Source organism: Labeo rohita, unplaced genomic scaffold (assembly GCF_022985175.1).
Source record: "Labeo rohita strain BAU-BD-2019 unplaced genomic scaffold, IGBB_LRoh.1.0 scaffold_1511, whole genome shotgun sequence".
Lineage (NCBI taxonomy): Eukaryota > Metazoa > Chordata > Actinopteri > Cypriniformes > Cyprinidae > Labeo > Labeo rohita.
In genome coordinates, this window is record NW_026127683.1 from 2,501 (window position 1) to 10,207 (window position 7,707).

At 54.0% G+C, this 7,707-nt stretch overlaps 16 non-coding genes across 16 annotated transcripts; all 16 read right to left on the bottom strand.

Annotated features, from left to right (window-relative positions):
- Window positions 1-200: 200 nt before the first annotated feature.
- Window positions 201-272, bottom strand: trnap-agg (transfer RNA proline (anticodon AGG)). The gene has a single exon. It is a non-coding gene; the product is annotated as a tRNA-Pro (tRNA).
- Window positions 273-492: 220 nt separating this feature from the next.
- trnap-agg (transfer RNA proline (anticodon AGG)) lies at window positions 493-564 on the bottom strand. The gene has a single exon. It is a non-coding gene; the product is annotated as a tRNA-Pro (tRNA).
- A 699-nt stretch (window positions 565-1,263) lies between these two features.
- trnar-ucu (transfer RNA arginine (anticodon UCU)) lies at window positions 1,264-1,353 on the bottom strand. The gene is given in 2 exon segments: window positions 1,264-1,299; window positions 1,317-1,353. It is a non-coding gene; the product is annotated as a tRNA-Arg (tRNA).
- Window positions 1,354-1,648: 295 nt separating this feature from the next.
- On the bottom strand, window positions 1,649-1,722 carry trnat-cgu (transfer RNA threonine (anticodon CGU)). The gene has a single exon. It is a non-coding gene; the product is annotated as a tRNA-Thr (tRNA).
- A 152-nt stretch (window positions 1,723-1,874) lies between these two features.
- Window positions 1,875-1,948, bottom strand: trnat-ugu (transfer RNA threonine (anticodon UGU)). Its single transcript has one exon. It is a non-coding gene; the product is annotated as a tRNA-Thr (tRNA).
- Window positions 1,949-2,148: 200 nt separating this feature from the next.
- trnat-agu (transfer RNA threonine (anticodon AGU)) lies at window positions 2,149-2,222 on the bottom strand. Its single transcript has one exon. It is a non-coding gene; the product is annotated as a tRNA-Thr (tRNA).
- A 398-nt stretch (window positions 2,223-2,620) lies between these two features.
- Window positions 2,621-2,692, bottom strand: trnap-cgg (transfer RNA proline (anticodon CGG)). Its single transcript has one exon. It is a non-coding gene; the product is annotated as a tRNA-Pro (tRNA).
- Window positions 2,693-3,106: 414 nt separating this feature from the next.
- Window positions 3,107-3,178, bottom strand: trnap-agg (transfer RNA proline (anticodon AGG)). The gene has a single exon. It is a non-coding gene; the product is annotated as a tRNA-Pro (tRNA).
- A 1,036-nt stretch (window positions 3,179-4,214) lies between these two features.
- trnar-ucu (transfer RNA arginine (anticodon UCU)) lies at window positions 4,215-4,304 on the bottom strand. The gene is given in 2 exon segments: window positions 4,215-4,250; window positions 4,268-4,304. It is a non-coding gene; the product is annotated as a tRNA-Arg (tRNA).
- Window positions 4,305-4,593: 289 nt separating this feature from the next.
- trnat-cgu (transfer RNA threonine (anticodon CGU)) lies at window positions 4,594-4,667 on the bottom strand. The gene has a single exon. It is a non-coding gene; the product is annotated as a tRNA-Thr (tRNA).
- Window positions 4,668-4,824: 157 nt separating this feature from the next.
- trnat-ugu (transfer RNA threonine (anticodon UGU)) lies at window positions 4,825-4,898 on the bottom strand. Its single transcript has one exon. It is a non-coding gene; the product is annotated as a tRNA-Thr (tRNA).
- A 200-nt stretch (window positions 4,899-5,098) lies between these two features.
- Window positions 5,099-5,172, bottom strand: trnat-agu (transfer RNA threonine (anticodon AGU)). The gene has a single exon. It is a non-coding gene; the product is annotated as a tRNA-Thr (tRNA).
- Window positions 5,173-5,568: 396 nt separating this feature from the next.
- On the bottom strand, window positions 5,569-5,640 carry trnap-cgg (transfer RNA proline (anticodon CGG)). Its single transcript has one exon. It is a non-coding gene; the product is annotated as a tRNA-Pro (tRNA).
- Window positions 5,641-6,055: 415 nt separating this feature from the next.
- On the bottom strand, window positions 6,056-6,127 carry trnap-agg (transfer RNA proline (anticodon AGG)). The gene has a single exon. It is a non-coding gene; the product is annotated as a tRNA-Pro (tRNA).
- Window positions 6,128-6,353: 226 nt separating this feature from the next.
- trnap-agg (transfer RNA proline (anticodon AGG)) lies at window positions 6,354-6,425 on the bottom strand. The gene has a single exon. It is a non-coding gene; the product is annotated as a tRNA-Pro (tRNA).
- Window positions 6,426-7,167: 742 nt separating this feature from the next.
- On the bottom strand, window positions 7,168-7,257 carry trnar-ucu (transfer RNA arginine (anticodon UCU)). Its single transcript is given in 2 exon segments — window positions 7,168-7,203; window positions 7,221-7,257. It is a non-coding gene; the product is annotated as a tRNA-Arg (tRNA).
- Between the last annotated feature and the right edge of the window lie 450 nt (window positions 7,258-7,707).

Below are 7,707 nucleotides of genomic sequence, written 5' to 3' on the forward strand. Positions count from 1 at the left end.
AAACAACACACGACTCCTCTCTGCCAAAAACAGGGACCTTCAGTCTAACGCTCCCCCAACTGAGCTATTTCGGCAACGGCACCAAAGGCCACTCTCTAACCGACATTGACACTGTAAGACCACAAGCAGGACGACGTCAATCCTACCTAATGATGCTGTTCAACTGAGCCAAAGAAAGCAGCGCTTTTGAAGCTGCAGCCGGGCTCGTCCGGGATTTGAACCCGGGACCTCTCGCACCCTAAGCGAGAATCATACCCCTAGACCAACGAGCCACCTGCTGTCGCGTTCTCCTGTGGTTGGCAAATGCAAAGAAGAAGAAGCACATGGCTGCGAAAAAAAAAAAAAAACAGCAAAAAAATCCTTTTTGCCGTTTCTCCACCAGCTTGGGCTGCCCTCTTAATCGAATGTTGCCCAAAAAACCAACAGGCTGGGTTCGATCACAGATGGCCTCAACGGATGCGCTTCAAAGAAAGACGCTCCGCAGCCAGAGGCGGGCTCGTCCGGGATTTCAACCCGGGACCTCTCGCACCCTAAGCGAGAATCATACCCCTAGACCAACGAGCCACCTGTCCCGAGCTGCCGCCCGGCCATGTGCTTCACTGCGCTCCTGGCTTCAGGCGCTCAGACATCCCGCTTCTGCAGTTGGCAAGTGTAGAAGAAGGGCACATGTGACTGGGTGGATTTCTGAGAAGCCCGTTTCTGCCGTACCTTCACTACCATGGCCTGCCTTCTCAGTTTAATGTTGATTAACACGTCAAAAGCAAAGGACACGAGGCTGAATTAAATGGCACAAGGCTACATTGCAGCACAGCCACACACGTCATCCTGTTTTTACTGGAGAGCAATTGTTCGAGGTCTGCCCAAGACAACGGTGATATTAGTCAGCTCAGTTTAGGACAACGTTGTTTCAGTCTAGATTAGCGCGTTTTGGCGAACGAGCAGGTTCCACCAAGTTTTAAACCCGAATCGCTGGATTCGGAGTCCAGAGAGCTAATCGTTACATCGCGGAACCGAGCGGTGACAGCGGTGTCCGCCCTTCTGTTTGCAGGGTAGAAACAAGTCTGACCGCAGCGTCCAGAAAGGCAACGGACCCTCGAGCGTCAGGACGACGTCAATCCTACCTAATGATGCTGTGCAACTGAGCAAAAGAATTTTTTGACATTTTTTAAATCAATGTATGTTGAGAACAGGAGGCCTCAAAACGGTCTCTGCTGCCCAAGGGCAACACTGCGCAGTATGGGCTTCACAAAATGCCAAAAGCCACGACTCTGGTGGGACTCGAACCCACAACCTTTGAATGGCCTCTTCCGGCAGCCTAGAAGTCCAATGCGCTATCCATTGCGCCACAGAGCCCGACGGAGCACCAGGCTGGGCCTCGTCAAGGCTTTTCTTCCGTATTTGTGCCCGTCTCCAGAGAGTCGCAGTCGAGTCGATCGCAGGTCGAGTCGATCGCTGTGTGGGCAGAAAGACAGGTCCTCGGGTCTCTGTGCAACTGATGCCTGGTTCAAAAGCATACAGCGTCCTCGGGGTCGACTGTCCCAGGTGGGGGGGTGGTGGCGCCAGAGAAACCGCCCACTGTCCTCACGCTCCGCATTTGCCATCCTGTTTCGGAAAAGCCCGCGCTCAGCTGTATTGAGGCGCACAGCAAAGGCTCCGCTGGGATTCGAACCCAGGATCTCCTGTTTACGAGACAGGCGCTTTAACCAACTAAGCCACGGCGCCCCGTCCCTATGACGGTTCCGACGGGCCAGCATTCTTCGGCAACAGCCGAGGGCTGGTTTGCAAGCAAAACCACCTGCTGCTGCGCTGCAACACCGTTTGCGTTCTCGGGAAGAAAAGCCACGGCCTCCAAGGAGGTGCCATAGCTCTCTGAAAGGCACCGCTGGGATTTGAACCCAGGATCTCCTGTTTACAAGACAGGCGCTTTGACCAGCTAAGCCACGGCGCCCCGTTGCTGTGACGGTTCCGCCCGGGCCAACATTCTTCGACAACAGCCGAGGGCTGGTTCGGAAACGAAACCACCTGCTGCTGCTCTGTTTGCGTTGCCGAGGGCTGGTTTGCAACCGAAACCACCTGCTGCTGCACTGCACCACTGTTTGCGTTGCGTTCTCGGGAAGAAAAGCCACGGAGGTGCCAGAGCTCCCCAAAAGGCACCGCTGGGATTCGAACCCAGGATCTCCTGTTTACTAGACAGGCGCTTTAACCAACTAAGCCACGGCGCCATTCTGCACATGAGGGCTGGGGAGGGCGGCTCAGAGGATCAAAGCATCTAGGCAAGAGGCCAGTGTCCAGGTGCTGTGCGGCTAAAAAGGCTTTGTTGACAACTGACTGGGGGTGGCCAGCTAGTCTCTGCGTTTGTTGGCCAAGCGTGGCCAAGCGTCCAGCATTTGAAAGACTACATTGCAGCACAGCCACACACGTCATCCTGTTTTTACTGGAGAGCAATTGTTCGATGTCTGCAGAAGACAACGGTGATATTAGTCAGCTCAATTTAGGTCAACGTTGTTTCAGTCTAGATTAGCGCGTTTTGGCGTTGTTTGGCCGTACTTCACTGCGCTGCTGGTAAAGAAAGCGGGATTGACGGCTAATCCTCTAAAACAAGGTTTTCAGAGCTGCAGCCGGGCTCGTCCGGGATTTGAACCCGGGACCTCTCGCACCCGAAGCGAGAATCATACCCCTAGACCAACGAGCCAAAGTGTTGCCCGCACAAGACAACGGTGAGATTAGTCAGCTCGATTTAGGTCAACGTCGTTTCAGTCTAGATTAGCTCGTTTTGGTGTTTTGGCGTAGACTCTTCAGTAACGAGCGCTGCCCGTCAAAGGAACGAGCAGGTTCCACCAAGTTTTAAACCCGAATCGCTTTAAACCCGAAAGGCGACGGACCCTCGAGCGTCTGGACGGAGTGCAAAAAAAAACACGACTCCTCTCTGCCAAAAACAGGGACCTTCAGTCTAACGCTCCCCCAACTGAGCTATTTCGGCAACGGCACCAAAGGCCACTCTCTAACCGACATTGACACTGTAAGACCACAAGCAGGACGACGTCAATCCTACCTAATGATGCTGTTCAACTGAGCCAAAGAAAGCAGCGCTTTTGAAGCTGCAGCCGGGCTCGTCCGGGATTTGAACCCGGGACCTCTCGCACCCTAAGCGAGAATCATACCCCTAGACCAACGAGCCACCTGCTGTCGCGTTCTCCTGTGGTTGGCAAATGCAAACAGAAGAAGCACATGGCTGCGAACAAAACAAAAAAAAAAACAGCAAAAAAATCCTTTTTGCCGTTTCTCCACCAGCTTGGGCTGCCCTCTTAATCGAATGTTGCCCAAAAAACCAACAGGCTGGGTTCGATCACAGATGGCCTCAACGGATGCGCTTCAAAGAAAGACGCTCCGCAGCCAGAGGCGGGCTCTCCGGGATTTCAACCCGGGACCTCTCGCACCCTAAGCGAGAATCATACCCCTAGACCAACGAGCCACCTGTCCCGAGCTGCCGCCCGGCCATGTGCTTCACTGCGCTCCTGGCTTCAGGCGCTCAGACATCCCGCTTCTGCAGTTGGCAAGTGTAGAAGAAGGGCACATGTGACTGGGTGGATTTCTGAGAAGCCCGTTTCTGCCGTACCTTCACTACCATGGCCTGCCTTCTCAGTTTAATGTTGATTAACACGTCAAAAGCAAAGGACACGAGGCTGAATTAAATGGCACAAGGCTACATTGCAGCACAGCCACACACGTCATCCTGTTTTTACTGGAGAGCAATTGTTCGAGGTCTGCCCAAGACAACGGTGATATTAGTCAGCTCAGTTTAGGACAACGTTGTTTCAGTCTAGATTAGCGCGTTTTGGCGTTGTGGCGTAGACTCTTCAGTAACGAGCGCTGCCCGTCAAAGGAACGAGCAGGTTCCACCAAGTTTTAAACCCGAATCGCTGGATTCGGAGTCCAGAGAGCTAATCGTTACATCGCGGAACCGAGCGGTGACAGCGGTGTCCGCCCTTCTGTTTGCAGGGTAGAAACAAGTCTGACCGCAGCGTCCAGAAAGGCAACGGACCCTCGAGCGTCAGGACGACGTCAATCCTACCTAATGATGCTGTGCAACTGAGCAAAAGAATTTTTTGACATTTTTTAAATCAATGTATGTTGAGAACAGGAGGCCTCAAAACGGTCTCTGCTGCCCAAGGGCAACACTGCGCAGTATGGGCTTCACAAAATGCCAAAAGCCACGACTCTGGTGGGACTCGAACCCACAACCTTTGAATGGCCTCTTCCGGCAGCCTAGAAGTCCAATGCGCTATCCATTGCGCCACAGAGCCCGACGGAGCACCAGGCTGGGCCTCGTCAAGGCTTTTCTTCCGTATTTGTGCCCGTCTATCGCAGGTCGAGTCGATCGCAGGTCGAGTCGATCGCTGTGTGGGCAGAAAGACAGGTCCTCGGGTCTCTGTGCAACTGATGCCTGGTTCAAAAGCATACAGCGTCCTCGGGGTCGACTGTCCAGGTGAGGGGGGTGGTGGCGCCAGAGAAACCGCCCACTGTCCTCACGCTCCGCATTTGCCATCCTGTTTCGGAAAAGCCCGCGCTCGGCTGTATTGAGGCGCACAGCAAAGGCTCCGCTGGGATTCGAACCCAGGATCTCCTGTTTACGAGACAGGCGCTTTAACCAACTAAGCCACGGCGCCCCGTCCCTATGACGGTTCCGATGGGCCAGCATTCATCGGCAACAGCCGAGGGCTGGTTTGCAAGCAAAACCACCTGCTGCTGCGCTGCAACACCGTTTGCGTTGCGTTCTCGGGAAGAAAAGCCACGGCCTCCAAGGAGGTGCCATAGCTCTCTGAAAGGCACCGCTGGGATTTGAACCCAGGATCTCCTGTTTACAAGACAGGCGCTTTGACCAGCTAAGCCACGGCGCCCCGTTGCTGTGACGGTTCCGCCCGGGCCAACATTCTTCGACAACAGCCGAGGGCTGGTTCGGAAACGAAACCACCTGCTGCTGCTCTGTTTGCGTTGCCGAGGGCTGGTTTGCAACCGAAACCACCTGCTGCTGCACTGCACCACTGTTTGCGTTGCGTTCTCGGGAAGAAAAGCCACGGAGGTGCCAGAGCTCCCCAAAAGGCACCGCTGGGATTCGAACCCAGGATCTCCTGTTTACTAGACAGGCGCTTTAACCAACTAAGCCACGGCGCCATTCTGCACATGAGGGCTGGGGAGGGCGGCTCAGAGGATCAAAGCATCTAGGCAAGAGGCCAGTGTCCAGGTGCTGTGCGGCTAAAAAGGCTTTGTTGACAACTGACTGGGGGTGGCCAGCTAGTCTCTGCGTTTGTTGGCCAAGCGTGGCCAAGCGTCCAGCATTTGAAAGACTACATTGCAGCACAGCCACACACGTCATCCTGTTTTTACTGGAGCAATTGTTCGATGTCTGCAGAAGACAACGGTGATATTAGTCAGCTCAATTTAGGTCAACGTTGTTTCAGTCTAGATTAGCGCGTTTTGGCGTTGTTTGGCCGTACTTCACTGCGCTGCTGGTAAAGAAAGCGGGATTGACGGCTAATCCTCTAAAACAAGGTTTTCAGAGCTGCAGCCGGGCTCGTCCGGGATTTGAACCCGGGACCTCTCGCACCCGAAGCGAGAATCATACCCCTAGACCAACGAGCCACTGTGTTGCCCGCACAAGACAACGGTGAGATTAGTCAGCTCGATTTAGGTCAACGTCGTTTCAGTCTAGATTAGCTCGTTTTGGTGTTTTGGCGTAGACTCTTCAGTAACGAGCGCTGCCCGTCAAAGGAACGAGCAGGTTCCACCAAGTTTTAAACCCGAATCGCTTTAAACCCGAAAGGCGACGGACCCTCGAGCGTCTGGACGGAGTGCAAAAACAACACACGACTCCTCTCTGCCAAAAACAGGGACCTTCAGTCTAACGCTCCCCCAACTGAGCTATTTCGGCAACGGCACCAAAGGCCACTCTCTAACCGACATTGACACTGTAAGACCACAAGCAGGACGACGTCAATCCTACCTAATGATGCTGTTCAACTGAGCCAAAGAAAGCAGCGCTTTTGAAGCTGCAGCCGGGCTCGTCCGGGATTTGAACCCGGGACCTCTCGCACCCTAAGCGAGAATCATACCCCTAGACCAACGAGCCACCTGCTGTCGCGTTCTCCTGTGGTTGGCAAATGCAAACAGAAGAAGCACATGGCTGCGAACAAAACAAAAAAACAACAGCAAAAAAATCCTTTTTGCCGTTTCTCCACCAGCTTGGGCTGCCCTCTTAATCGAATGTTGCCCAAAAAACCAACAGGCTGGGTGGGTTCGATCACAGATGGCCTCAACGGATGCGCTTCAAAGAAAGACGCTCCGCAGCCAGAGGCGGGCTCGTCCGGGATTTCAACCCGGGACCTCTCGCACCCTAAGCGAGAATCATACCCCTAGACCAACGAGCCACCTGTCCCGAGCTGCCGCCCGGCCATGTGCTTCACTGCGCTCCTGGCTTCAGGCGCTCAGACATCCCGCTTCTGCAGTTGGCAAGTGTAGAAGAAGGGCACATGTGACTGGGTGGATTTCTGAGAAGCCCGTTTCTGCCGTACCTTCACTACCATGGCCTGCCTTCTCAGTTTAATGTTGATTAACACGTCAAAAGCAAAGGACACGAGGCTGAATTAAATGGCACAAGGCTACATTGCAGCACAGCCACACACGTCATCCTGTTTTTACTGGAGAGCAATTGTTCGAGGTCTGCCCAAGACAACGGTGATATTAGTCAGCTCAGTTTAGGACAACGTTGTTTCAGTCTAGATTAGCGCGTTTTGGCGTTGTGGCGTAGACTCTTCAGTAACCAGCGCTGCCCGTCAAAGGAACGAGCAGGTTCCACCAAGTTTTAAACCCGAATCGCTGGATTCGGAGTCCAGAGAGCTAATCGTTACATCGCGGAACCGAGCGGTGACAGCGGTGTCCGCCCTTCTGTTTGCAGGGTAGAAACAAGTCTGACCGCAGCGTCCAGAAAGGCAACGGACCCTCGAGCGTCAGGACGACGTCAATCCTACCTAATGATGCTGTGCAACTGAGCAAAAGAATTTTTTGACATTTTTTAAATCAATGTATGTTGAGAACAGGAGGCCTCAAAACGGTCTCTGCTGCCCAAGGGCAACACTGCGCAGTATGGGCTTCACAAAATGCCAAAAGCCACGACTCTGGTGGGACTCGAACCCACAACCTTTGAATGGCCTCTTCCGGCAGCCTAGAAGTCCAATGCGCTATCCATTGCGCCACAGAGCCCGACGGAGCACCAGGCTGGGCCTCGTCAAGGCTTTTCTTCCGTAAGGTCGAGTCGATCGCAGGTCGAGTCGATCGCTGTGTGGGCAGAAAGACAGGTCCTCGGGTCTCTGTGCAACTGATGCCTGGTTCAAAAGCATACAGCGTCCTCGGGGTCGACTGTCCAGGTGAGGGGGGTGGTGGCGCCAGAGAAAACGCCCACTGTCCTCACGCTCCGCATTTGCCATCCTGTTTCGGAAAAGCCCGCGCTCGGCTGTATTGAGGCGCACAGCAAAGGCTCCGCTGGGATTCGAACCCAGGATCTCCTGTTTACCAGTGCTGTTAAGAGCACGGAGGTTCAGAGCTCCCCAAAGGCCCGTGGATTCGAACCCGATCTCTTTGACTAGCAGGCGTTTAACAACTAACCCGGCGCCATTCTGCACAGTGCGAGGGTAAGAAAAGCCTAGCAGAGGA